The sequence below is a fragment of the Plecotus auritus genome (genome assembly GCF_963455305.1).
Source record: "Plecotus auritus genome assembly, chromosome: 3".
In the NCBI taxonomy this organism is placed as follows: domain Eukaryota; kingdom Metazoa; phylum Chordata; class Mammalia; order Chiroptera; family Vespertilionidae; genus Plecotus; species Plecotus auritus.
This window is the reverse complement of record NC_137772.1, coordinates 114,746,172-114,759,633: the sequence shown is the minus strand read 5'-3', so window position 1 is coordinate 114,759,633 and position 13,462 is coordinate 114,746,172. Positions and strand designations below refer to the sequence as shown.

Here is a 13,462-nt window from a genome sequence, read left to right as displayed (position 1 = left end):
GGGTTTGATTCCTGACCCAAGGTACCTACCTCAGTTGCAGGTTCAATCCCTGGCCCCGGTAGGGGTGTGAGTGGGAGGCAACCAATCGATGTGTCTCTCTCACATCAATGTTTCTCTCTTTCCCCCTCCTCTCCTCCTCTCCCTCCCTCCCAGTCTCTATAAAAAAAAATCAATGGAAAAAATATCCTTAGGTATTAAAAAAATAAGTTTCAGAGGCAAAATAGGGCCCTTGTGGCTTAGGAAAAAGTAAAAAATACATGCCTAAGGAAAGGACAGGGGTGGGGGGAGGAGAGGGAGGCACAGGTGTAGCAGAGAGAAAGAGAGAGAGAGAGAGAGAGAGAGAGAGAGAGAGAGAATGCACTGGGTCCTTTGTCTTAAGAGTTTTTATCAGTTCTCTAAAGGTGGAAATTTTAGAGGAGGTCTCAGTGGAGGATCTCAATAGAAATATTCATCAGCTTTCCAAGTGTGTCCTTTCAGGGTCTCCACTGATTGGCCAGAAGCACTAGAGGAGGGGGTCATTAGTCTTTGCATCTGGTCCTGATGTGGACCATGGCATTGCTTCATCTGGTTTTGCTGCTTTTCTGGGCCTGGAGCTGAAACACAACTGAGGCCTATATGTTATCTCTAGTTTGACCAAAACTGTTGTGGTCACAAGACCGACAGACTCTTCTTGTCCTGAGGACTTAATGCTTAAGGGAGTGGTAGAGCAAAGCCTTGTATGAAGTCCTATGAGGCTATTCCCCACCCCTTGTTCCTCCTCTAAGGGGAGGATGATTAGCAATATGAAAGGTCAGGGGGTCTAAACCACATGACTAGGGAGGAAATATCACCTTAGAGGTCCTAGTCTATGATGGTTTTCTTTAGTTTTGCCTGTTGCTAGGCACCTGGGACTTTCAGCTCTGGTGACATTCTGTACCTGGCCTATGGTTCCTGCACTGCTCATGCCTGTTTAACTGCCTACTCAATCAATATCAATTCAGGTTCTTATCACTTTTTCCCTTATAACTTAATTGAGCTATGCATGCCATACAATTCGCCTATTTAAATATATTCAAGTATATTCATGGAGTTGTGCAACCATCACCCCAAAAAGAAATTGGTACCCATTAGCAATCACTCTTCATCAGGCTTTTATTGCTCCTGATCTGACTCCTGGCAACAGCCTTCTAACTCATTTTTAACACTTCCCTTCTTCCAATTTGTCTCATGCACATTACAAGCCATTTGATTTCCCTAAAGCACGGTTTACATATTATACTCTCTCCACTAGATACCTTCAGTGATTCCCGCAAAAGATGCTGAGTTCAGCCCTAGCCAGTTTGGCTCAGTGGATAGAGCATTGGCCTGGGGACTAAAGGGTCCTGGGTTCCATTCCGGTCAAGGGCATGTACATTGGTTGCGGGCACGTACATTGGTTGCGGGCACATCTCCAGTAGGGGGTGTGCAGGAGGCAGCTGATTGATGCTTCTCTCTCATCGATCTATCCCTCTCCCTTCCACTCCGTAAAAAATCAATAAAAAAAAAAAAAAAAATATATATATATATATATATATATATATATATATATATATATAGATGCTGAGTTCAAGTATACATCCATTAACACATTCTATTCCAGGTCCAGTGCTAGGTCCTGTGAACAAAATGAATTACCACTGAAGATTCCCTTTATCTCCACAGTGCCTCTACTCATGCAGGGCCCTCTACCTAGAATGACCTCTTTACCTCCACCAGTCCCCCAGAAATTTTTCCCAACTTTCAAGGTCCCTCTTCCCCCAAAACTGACTGCGAACTTCGCAGCTCTCCTGGAACTTCTCTATCACGCTTGCTTGCACATACTAAAAGCTCAGTGTTTGCTTGTGGATACAGAACATGTTCTGTGGATGCAGCAATGCTCCTTACCCCGGGAATCGCCAGCCTCTCTCACAGCACATCAATATACCACCTCCCTTCCTCCAGTAATCAACTTCTCCACCAACCCCAGGCACCACAGATTTGAGCCGCTCCTGGGAAGAGAGGGCTAGGAGAGGTCAGCTCTTCCGGTCACATCTGCGCAAAGAGACCTCCAGGCCTCTATGGCTCGTACTTCCACTGGAGAAAAGAGAGCCGCCCCTTTCGCCGTTCCTGGCGCCCCCAGCCCGCCGCGACGCCGGCGGTGACGGAAGCACGCCGTGGGTGACCTAACCTCCCAACATGGCGGTAGGCTAGGGCAGCGTGTCGAAGCAACCATCGCCCCTGGAGCACTCTGTTGGAAACAACTGCCGCCACCGCCTCTTCTTTCATTTCTTCTGGGTCAAGGACCGTGTCAGGTGAGGGGCTTGGGGTTCTGGGCAGGCGGAGCTAGTCCTCACCCAGCTTCTCAGGCGGTTTTCACTGTGTAGGAAGGTGTTCAGAGACTGTGCCGAACCACCGACTCCTCAGTAGTTCCGACAACGCCTGAGTGTCAGTGATTGTGTGACCGTGACTGTGCAAGTGTGCGCGTGTTCCGGCTCCTTCTCTCGAGCGTTCTCGAAGCTGAAAGGGCCCATTTCATTGTAACTATACCTACCTGTCCACCGCGAATGCTCGTGGAGCGGGGCTTTCTGAGTGAGTTGCGGGAGGCGAAGAAATTCGGCTCTTGCTGTGTACCTTCACACAGAAATCCGGCTCCATTTTTAGAACAAGGCTGGGGATTGTGGACATCCTTTGGGTGAGGAAGAGGTTTTTTCTTGTGATTTGTTTAGAATGATTATAGATTAGCTCTGCCAATCCTGGTAGTTTCTGGTGTTAGAATTTTTCAAATTCTTTCATTGGTGTCCTGACACCATTATTATTATTATTGTTATTATTATTATATTTTTTCAGAAAACCTTCCTTATCCTTGGAGGCAATACAACTCACAATGTGTCGTTTCTACCTGTGATTTTTTTATTTTATTTTTTAAGATTCTTTTTTTTTAATATCTTTTATTGACTTTTTACAGAGAGGAAGGGAGAACGAGAGAGAGTCAGAAACATCTATGAGAGAGAAACATCAATCAGCTGCCTCCTGCACACCTCCTACTGGGGATGTGCCTGCAACCAACGTACATGCCCTTGACCGGAATCTAACCCGGGACCCTTGAGTCCGCAGGCTGACGCTCTATCCACTGAGCCAAACTGGCCAGGGCTCTACCTGTGATTTTTATTTTTATTTATTTATTTATTTTTTCTCTCTACCTGTGATTTTTATACTTTCACCATTCCAAGGAGACCCCAAGTTTTTTTTTCCTTCATATCCAACCATGAAGGAAAACTACTAGACTTTTTGAGTTGAGGCTTTACCCTAAGGTGAAAATTGGACGGATTTGGAAGTTGTTCACAGGTTCATTTGTCCAAAATAGATCTCACTGTGTTTATTTAGAAGTTTTAAACTAAACTGATAGCATCCCCTTTTATATTATATAAAGTAAAACAGAAAGTCTTTTTGCCAAATTGTCAGTAAGATTTCCCCGGGAGGTTTGTGGTAAACCAGAATGTTGATCTCTGCCCTGACTTGTGTAACCTTGGATGAGTTGCCATACCCTTATAATACCTTTTTTTTTTCTTTTTTATCTCCCAGAAAATTAAGCAAATGTTTGTATAGGTAATGAACTGTTTCTACTTCGTATACATAGTTGGGTACATATACATTGCACATTTATACCTGCAAATTGAAAATATTCATACCATTATGAAAAATGTTTTGTTTTGTCTTGTTAATCCTCATTTGAGATATTTTTTACATTGATTTTTAGAGAGAGTGGAAGGGAGGAAAGGAGAGGAGGGGAGGGGAGGAGAGGAGGGGAGGGGAGGGGAGGGGAGGGGAGGGTGGGAGGGGAGAAGGGTGGAGAGGAGAGATTGGTTGCCTCCGGCACAGGTTCTGACTGGGGTCGGGATAGGACCTGCAACCCAGGTATGTGCCCTTGACAGGGAATCAAACCCGACACCCTTCAGTGCTTGGGCCAACGCTCCTACCACTGAGATTCATCAGCCCGGGCATGACATAGTCTTCACTTAATGATAGGCTACTAAGGATTTTTTTTTTTAAGCTACTAAGGATTTTGAAAATTCTTTAACTCTGATTAGTCAGGTACTATTCTCAGTTGCCCCTCCTCCCAAAGACTTATTTTCTTTTCTTTTGATATATTTTATTGATTTTTTTACAGAGAGGAAGAGAGAGGGATAGAGAGTTAGAAACGTGGATGAGAGAGAAACATCGATCAGCTGTCTCCTGCAAACCCCCTACTGGGGATGTGTCCACAACCAAGGTACATGCCCTTGACCAGAATCGAACCTGGGACCCTTAAGTTCGCAGGCCAACGCTCTATCCACTGAACCAAGCCGGTTAGGGCAAGACTTATTTTCTGTTTTTTTTTTTTTTTTTTTAAATACATTTTATTGATTTTTTTACAGAGAGGAAGGGAGAGGGAGAGAGAGTTAGAAACATTGATGAGAAAGAAACATCAATCAGCTGCCTCCTGCACACCCCCTACTGGGGATGTGCTCGCAACCAAGGTACATGCCCTTGACCAGAATCGAACCTGGGACCCTTGAGTCCGCAGGCTGACGCTCTGTCCACTGTGCCAAACCGTTTCGGGCAAGACTTATTTTCTTATAGAGGATTGTACCCAATAGTTGAGTTCAGTGGAAGGATATGTAAGGTTGAGTCCAACCAGATTAGTAAAGAAAAGATGTACTCCCTAGCACATCAGTTAATGAAGATTTACTTAATACACTAAGCTTGGAGGACAAATGATTTACAATAATAATAATAATCATTGTTTTATTATTTAAATTTTAAATATTTATTGTTGAGAGTATTACAGATGTCCCCCTTTTCCCACCCATTGCCCCCCTTCACCCGGTTTCCAACCTACCCCAGGCCTTCAACACCCTACTGTCTGTATCCATAGGTAAAATCTTTGGTTAATCTCTTCCTGCTCCCCACTCACCTTTCCCCACTCACCTTTCCTCTGAGATTCGTCAGTCTGTTCCATGCTTCCATGCCTCTGATTCTATTTTTTTTATTTATTTATTTATTTATTTATTTATTTATTTATTTATTTATTTATTTTTAAATATATTTTATTGATATTTTACAGAGAGGAAGGAAGAGTGATAGATAGTCAGAAACATCGATGAGAGAGAAACATCGATCAGCTGCCTCCTGCACACCTCCCACTGGGGATGTGCCCACAACCAAGTTACATGCCCTTGACCGGAATCGAACCTGGGACCCTTGAGTCCGCAGGCTGACGCTCTATCCACTGAGCCAAACTGGCTTCGGCTCTGATTCTATTTTATTCACCAGTTTATTTTGTTCATTAGTTTTCTTGTTCGTTTATTTTGATTTTTAGATTCACTTGTTGATAGATATGTATATATTGCCATTTTATTCATATTTTTTATTTCTTCTTCTTCTTCCTCTTCTTAAAGAATACCCTTCAACTTTTCATGTAATATTGGATTGGTTGTGATGAACTCCTTTAGCTTTTTCTCCTTAGAGAAGCTCTTTATCTGATCCTCAGTTCTAAATGAGAGCTTTGCTGGGTAGAGTAATCTTGGTTGTAGGTCCTTACTATTGATCACTTTTCTTTTCTTTTTAATATGTTCATCACTTTGAAAATTTCTTGCCACTCCCTTCTGACCTGCAAAGTGTTTATTGAGAAATCAGCTGACATTCCCATGGGAGCTCCCTTGTAGGTAAATAATTACTTTTCTCTTGCTGCTTTTAAGATTCTCTCTGTCTTTAAGCCTTGGCATTTTAATTATGATGTGTCTTGGTGTGGGCCTTTTGTTTGGGACTCTCTGTGCTTCCTGGACTTGTAAGTCTATTTCTTTCACCAGGTAGGGCAAGTTTTCTGTCATTTCTTCAAATAGGTTTTCAGTATTTTGCTTTCTCTCATCTCCTTCTGGCAACCCCCATAATGCAAATGTTGGTATGCTTGAAGTTGTCCCAGAGGCACCTTACACTATTTTCATATTTTTAAAATATATTTTATTGATTTTTTTATAGAGCGGAAGGGTAAGGGAGAGAGAGTTAGAAACATCGATGAGAGAGAAACATGGATCAGCTGCCTCCTGCACGCCCTCTACTGGGGATGTGCCTGCAATCAAGGTACATGCCCTTGACTGGAATCGAACTTGGGACCCTTCAGTCCGCAGGCCAACTCTCTATCCACTGAGCCAAACCGGTCAGGGCTATTTTCATATTTTTTAATTGTTTTTTCTTTTTGCTCTTCTAATTGGGTGTTTTTTGCTTCCTCATATTCCAAATCATTGATTTGATTCTTGGAATTTTCTACTCTACTGTTGAAACCCTTTAAGTTATTCTTTTTAAAAATATATATATATTTTTTATTGATTTTTTACAGAGAGGAAGGGAGAGGGATAGAGAGAGAAACATCGATCAGCTGCCTTGTGCACACCTCCTACTGGGGATGTGCCCACAACCAAGGTACATGCTCTTGACCGAAATCGAACCTGGGACCTTTCAGTCCGCAGGCCAACGCTCCATCCACTGAGACAAACCGGTTAGGGCTGTAAATTATTCTTTATTTCAGTTAGTGTATGCTTAATTTCTGTTTTTTTTTTCATGTCTTTGACTTTCTCACTATGATCCTTGCAAGTCTTATGAAGATCCTTGAGTAATTTTATAGCCATGGTTTTGAACTCTGTATCCAGAACTTTGCTTGCTTTCATTTCTTTCATTTGTGACATGTTCCTTTGTCTCTGCATTTTGGCTGCTTCCCTGTTTTTGATTCTATATCTCCTGGAATTGGTAGAGTGGCCTTGTGTAGTAGATGTCCCATAGGGCCCAGTGGCTCAGCCTCTCCAGTCACCTGAGCTGGGCACTCAAGGTTTGACCCTGTGTGGGCTGTGTGCCCAGTCTTGTTGTAGTTGAGCTTTGATTGCTGCTGGCATCACTGCGAGGAGTTGACCTCCAGACCAATTGGCTGTGAGGACCAGCTGCGACTACAGTGGGAGAGGTGCTGTGCAGGAGCAGGACTTCTTCAGTGGGGCTTTGGTGCTCACTGAGTCTACCTCTTGAGTGTGTTGCTTGTGGATGTGTAGAGTTGTAATCTGGTAAGGTCTGAAGCTGTCCACTGGATGCACTGGCTGTAGGGCCTCCAGGAAGGTGCAAAGTTAGCCACTGCCTGGGGCTACCTGGCAAGAGCTACAGAGGGATCTGCAGACAGCTGCTATTTGCTGTTTGTATTGGACTTGGAGGTGCTCAGGCGAGGCCCAGTTCTGAAGCAAGGCAGGCTGTTGGTAGTGCTGGGTCTTGGGTCTTTTATTGATAGGATTGGAGCATGCTGTCACCAGGTTCAGCTTGTTTGAGAGATTTTAGCAAAGTCTGAAGCCTGAGCCAGTACAGACCATTCATATGGAAAAGCTACTGCAAGCAGGTTGGGTGGGGCTGCAAATTGGATGGGGCAGGGTGCTAGGGAATCCCCAGCGCAGAGCAAACAGTGTACTCCAGGCTGATGGAGATTCAGATATGGCTGCTAGTCAGCCCTGTGACTGGTGAGGTCTCAGCACAGGAATAATGACCCCTGCAAGCACCCCCGGTCTGGGAGAAAGCTGCTCCTGAATTCCTGCCCCGATGCCAGACAATCCAGTTTCTCCCTGTAGGTGTAAGCTGTCCGGTGGTGGGAGTCCAAGCAAGTTCGTGCCCTAGTTCTTTAAATGGAACACTTGGGTCTCCAGTAGCCTCCATGTCCCTCAGCCACAATCCCCACTGGAAGTTACAGGGACTTCTCTTCCCAGCTCTGGAACCCTGGGCTGGGGGAGTCTGGTATGGGGCTGGTACCCCTTGCTTCTGACGGTGGCCTCCACAAAGACGATCTCCCTTCCGATTAAGAAAATGCATATGTGGGTGTTGGACCAGTCTGTTCCTTGCCTCCACCCCTCCTACTAGTCTCACTGTGCTTTCTTCTTTACTTCTCTAGTTGCAGGATTTCCATTCAGCTAGCTTTCAGGAGGTTCTGAATATGATTGTTCTGCATTTTAATTATAATTTTGATGAGGTTGTGGGAGACAACTGAGCCACACAGACCAGGGCAGGAGTCATTCTTTTTATTTTTTAATTTATTTCATTTTATTTTTTCCATCACAATTTATCCTTTCCTCTATGCCCTTTTCCCCCTCTGCCCCCTGCCCCTGCAATCATCACACTGTTGTCCATGTCCATGAGTTCTCTTTTTTTTCTCAATCCCCCACTCTTCCATCTGCCTAACTGCTGTCTATGAGTTTGTCTCTATTTTGCTTGGTAGTTCAGTTTGTTCATTAAATTCCACATAAGAATGATATCATATGGTACTTGTCTTTCTCTGACTGGCTTATTTCACTTAGCATAATGTTCTCCAGGTGCAATCATGCTAACGGTAAAATTTTGTTCCTTTCTATGGCAGAGTAGTAGTATTCTGTTATATAAATGTACCATAGTTCTTTTATCCACTCATCTGCTGCTGGACACTTGGGCTGCTTCCAAATCCTGGATATCCTGTCTAATAAAGAGGGAATATGCTAATTGACCCTCATGTCGTCGCAAAAGATAGCAGCGCCCACAGCCAATAAGGAGGGAATATGCTAATTGACTGCCCGCCCTCAAAGATGGCAGTACCCACAGCCACAAGATGGTGGCGCCCAGCCCCCAGGCAGGCCCAGCCGCTCCGTGGGCCTGCCTCTGGAGTCCCCCAGTCCCTACAGCCCTCCAGCTGCCCAGGGCTGGCCCGAGGCGCAGGCAAGCCTCGGATGGCGGCTGCCCAGCAGCCCAGGGCCAGCCGAGGCTAGCGCTGATGTCAGTGGCAGCAGCAGAGGTGTGATGGGGGCATCGCCTTCCCCTGATCACCGGGTCACCTTCCACCCCTGAGGGCTCCCGGACTGTGAGGGGGCAGGCCAGGCTGAGGGACCCCCCTCCAGTGCATGAATTTTCATGCACTGGGCCTCTAGCAGTTGTAAATAATGCTGCAATGAACACAGGGGCACGTATATTTTGAATTAGTGTTTCGAGTTTCTTGAAATAAATATCCAAAAATGGAATCACTGAGTCAGTTTCATATTTATTTTTTTTTTAAATATTTTTTTTTATTGATTTCAGAGAGAAAGGGAGAGGGAGAGAGAGATAGAAACATCAACGATGAGAGAGAATCATTGATTGGCTGCTTCCTGCATGCCCCCTACTGGGGATCGAGCCCACAACCGGGCATGTGCCCTTAACTGGAATTGAACCCGGGACCCTTCAGTCCTCAGGCCGACGCTCTATCCACTGAGCAAAATCAGCTAGGGCCATAGGAGTAATTCTTTATTCCTCCTCTCCCCCATCTCCCCTACCCGGGCAACCACCATTTTACTTTCTGTCTCAATTGATTCTCTGATTCTGGACATTTCATATAAATGGAATTATATAATACTAGAGGCCCGGTGCACGAAATTCGTGCACGGGGGTGTGTGTCCCTAAGCCCAGCCTGCACCCTCTCCAATCTGGGACCCCTCGAGGGATGTCCGACTGTTCGTTTAGGCCCGATTTGGGCAGTCGGACATCCCTCTCACAATCCAGGACTGCTGGCTCCCAACTGCTCGCCTACCTGCCTTCCTGATTGCCCCTAACCGCTTCTGCCTATCAGCCTGATCACCCCCTAACCACTCCCCTGCCAGCCTGATTGATACCTAACTGCTTCCCTGCCAGCCTGTTTGCCCCTAACTGCCCTCCCCTGCAGGCCTGGGTCCCCCCTAACTGCCCTTCCCTGCAGGCCCGGTCACCCCTAACTGCCCTCCTCTGCAGGCTTGATCGCCCCCAACTGCCCTCCCTTGCAGGCCTGGTCCCTCCCAACTGCCTTCCCCTGCTGGCCTGATCGCCCCCAACTGCCCTCCCTTGCAGGCCTGGTCCCTCCCAACTGCCCTCCCCTGCTGGCGTGATTGCCCCCAACTGCCCTCCTTTGCAGACCTGGTCTCTGCCAACTGCCCTTCCCTGTTGGCCATCTTGTGGCGGCCATCTTATATCCACATGGGGGCAGCCATCTTGTGTGTTGGAGTGATGGTCAGTTTGCATATTACTCTTTTATTAGATAGGATAGAGGCCTGGTGCATGGGTGTGGGCCAGCTGGTTTGCCCCGAAGGGTGTCCTGGATCAGGGTGGGGGTTCCCTTGGGGCGTGGGGCAGCCTGGGCGAGGGGCCTGTGGTGGTTTGCAGGCCGGCCATGCCTCCCGGCGACCCAAGCGGAGGCCCTGGTATCTGGGATTTATTTATCTTCTATAATTGAAACTTTGTACCCTTGAGCAGAGCCAAGCCTCCTGCTTGCTCTGTGGCCACAGCCATTTTTGTTGGGATTTATGTATCTTCTATAATTGAAACTTTGTAGCCAGGCATTCCTGTATACGTATATTGTCTGTGAGTGCCAATTGATGAGTGAGAACATTGTGGGGCAGCTTTTTTTTTTATGACTTTACTTGAGTCAAACTGACAACAATTGCCAGGAAGGAAAATCTCAGTGGATTGAGAAAATGCTCCCTGGGCAACTCCTAACACAAGATTGAACTAGAGAGCTTCAATTAGGTGTGTTTCAGTTGGAAAGGGATAGCCTACATTAGAATACTTAGAGTCTGCTGGTTTTTTAAATGACACCTTGCTCAGTTGCATTTCTCAGCTGGATGTGGTAAATTATTGCAATTTCATAATTTTTATTAGGATTATGTAAAGGTTTGATTATTTTTATTGATTTTTTTTTTAGAGAGGAAGGGAGGGAGGGAGAGAGAAATATTGATGTGTGTGTGAAAGAGAGAGAGAGAGAATATTGATGTGAGAGAGAAACATTGATTGGTTGCCTCCTGCATGCACTCCGATTCAAACTGAAACCTGAGTATGTGTCCTGACTGGGAATTGAACTTGCAACCACTTTGCTGTATGGGACGACACTCCAACCAACTGAGCCACATCAGCCAGGGCTTAGGATTATTTAATTTTATTTCTTTTCTTTTGGAGAAAGTATTAGAATGCCATAGGAGCTAATAAAGCATGGATTACAAAAATAGAGTTATTGGATTCATGTTAATTGGTGGAACTTCAAAAAATTTTTTTTCCTACTCAGACTACTAGTGAGTCTTGGAACTAGAGATGTGGTAATCAAAAAACTTTCGTTAATGCTTAAAATTTCAAGTTTTGACCTAGTTGGTGTGGCTCAGTTGGTTGAGCATCATGCCATGCATCAGGAGGTCGCCTGTATGATTCCTGGTTGGAGCACATGTATAGGTTTGGGCTCCATCCCCGGTAGGGGGTGTGCAGGAGGTAGCCAATCCATGTTGCTCTCTCATCAATGTTTCTATCTCTCTCTGCCTTTCCCTTCCTCTTTCTGAAATCAATAAACATTAAAAACATAAAATTACAAGTTTTTTTTTAAAATAAATCTTTATTCAGATTATTACAATTACAATTGTTTCTCCTTTTCCCCCATAGCTCACATCCACCCAGTTCCCACCCCACCTTCTGCCCTTACCTCGCCCCTACTGTCCTCATCCATAGGTGTATGATTTTTGTCCAGTCTCTTCCTGAACCCCCCCATACCCCTTTCCTCCTGAGAATTATCAATCCACTCCCTTTCTATGCCCCTGATTCTATTATATTCACCAGATTATTCTGTTCCTCAGGTTTTTAATTCACTTGATTTTTAGGTTTACTTGTTGATAGATATGTATTTGTTGTTCATAATTTTTATCTTTACTTTTTTCTTCTTCCTCTTCTTTAAGAATACCTTTCAGCATTTCATATAATACTGGTTTGGTGGTGATGAACTCCTTTAGCTTTTTCTTATCTGTGAAGCTCTTTATCTGCCCTTCAATTCTGAATGATAGCTTTGCTGGGTAGAGTAATCTTGGTTGTAGGTTCTTGCTATTCATCACATTGAAAATTTCTTGCCACTCCCGTCTGGCCTGCATAGTTTCTGTTGAGAAATCAGCTGACAATCGTATGGGTGCTCCCTTGTAGGTAACTAACTGTTTTTCTCTTGCTGCTTTTAAGATTCTCTCTTTGTCTTTTGCTCTTGGCATTTTAATTATGATGTGTCTTGGTGTGGTCCTCTTTGGATTCCTTTTGTTTGGGGTTCTGTGCGCTTCCTGGACTTGTAAGTCTATTTCTTTCATCAGGTGGGGGAAGTTTTCGGTTATTATTTCTTCAAATAGGTTTTCAGTATCTTGCTCTCTCTCTTCTTCTGACACCCCCATAATTCTGATGTTGGTGTGCTTGAAGTTGTCCCAGAGTCTTCTTACACTATCTTCAACTTTTTGGATTTTTTTTTTTTTTTTTTGCTTTTTGCTTTTTCGGTTGAGTGTTTTTTGCTTCTTTGTATTTCAATTCTTTGACTTGATTTTTGTGTTCCTCTAGTCTGTTTTTGGGTCTCTGTATAATATTTTTTATTTCAGTCAGTGTATGTTTAATTTCTAGTGGTCCTTTTTCATATCTTCAAGGGTCTCGTTATATTTATCGGCCTTTTCTAGGATATTCTTGAAAAGCCTTATAACCGTGGTTTTGAATTCTATATCCAGTCGTTTGTTTTCCTCCATTTCTTTCGTTTGTGATCTGATTCTTTGACGCCGCATTTTCACTGCTTCCCTGAGTTGGTAGGGTAGATTTGTGTGCTAGGTTTCCAATATGGCCCAGTGGGTCTGCCTCCCCAGTTAACCTGAGGTGGACACTTTTGGTGCACCCCTTTGTGGACTCTGTGTACAGCCTTGTTGTAATTAAGTCTTGATTGTTGTTGGTATCACTGGGAAGAATTGACCTCCAGGCCATTTGGCTTTAAGGATCAGCTGTGTCTTTGCTGGGAGAAGTTCGGTGCTGGAGACAGCCTTATAGGATTAGACTTGCCAAATTGCAATAGCCTCTGTGCTCAGCTTGGATGGGGTGGAGTCTCAGTCTTGGCTTCCCGTCAGCCTTGCCCTTGCACGCATGTGTGCGCCTTCAGACCTCTGCCTTCCCCGGCTCCCGAGTCTTCGCCCGAGAATCCAGACTCCCCCCACAACAGCGTGGGTCACCAGGGGCTCGCCTGGAACCGGGGTTCATTGCAGTCAGAACTGGGGCCCAGTGCAGTCAGGAGCCTCCGACTCCCTTCCACTAGGGAAAGCCTGTGGCAACCTCTGCAGCCTTTGTGCGCACTGGCACGTGCGCGCCTTCAGACTTCTGCCTTCCCCAGCTCCCGAGTCTCCGCCCGAGAGTCCAGATTTCCCCCGTAAGAGCGTGGGTCCCCAGGGGCTCGCCCAGAACTGGGGTTCAGTGCAGTCAGAACTGGGGTTCAGTGCGGTCGGGGGCTTCCTTCCCCCTTCCGCCAGAGAAAGTCAGCCAGGCTCTCAGCCGTCCTTCCTCTCTGCGCGCACAAAGACCCTTTGCCGTACCTCCAATTCTCTGTGAGCTTTTCTCTTTCCTTCTAGTTGTAGCATTTTCACTCAGCCAGCTTTCCTGTGGTTCTGGA

The 13,462-nt window shown here is 45.4% G+C and overlaps 1 protein-coding gene across 14 annotated transcripts in view; it reads left to right on the top strand.

Annotated features, from left to right (window-relative positions):
* Positions 1 to 2,117: 2,117 nt before the first annotated feature.
* Positions 2,118 to 13,462, top strand: part of BCL2L13 (BCL2 like 13) — a 304,446-nt gene continuing 293,101 nt past the window's right edge. For 6 of the 14 annotated variants that reach the window (XM_080658719.1, XM_080658707.1, XM_080658718.1 and 3 more), the window contains exon 1: positions 2,118 to 2,309. The gene's annotated coding sequence lies outside the window, so the exon portion shown is untranslated. The remainder of the gene's footprint in view (positions 2,310 to 13,462) is intronic. The other 8 variants (XR_013960067.1, XR_013960068.1, XM_080658711.1 and 5 more) reach the window with 3 other exon arrangements.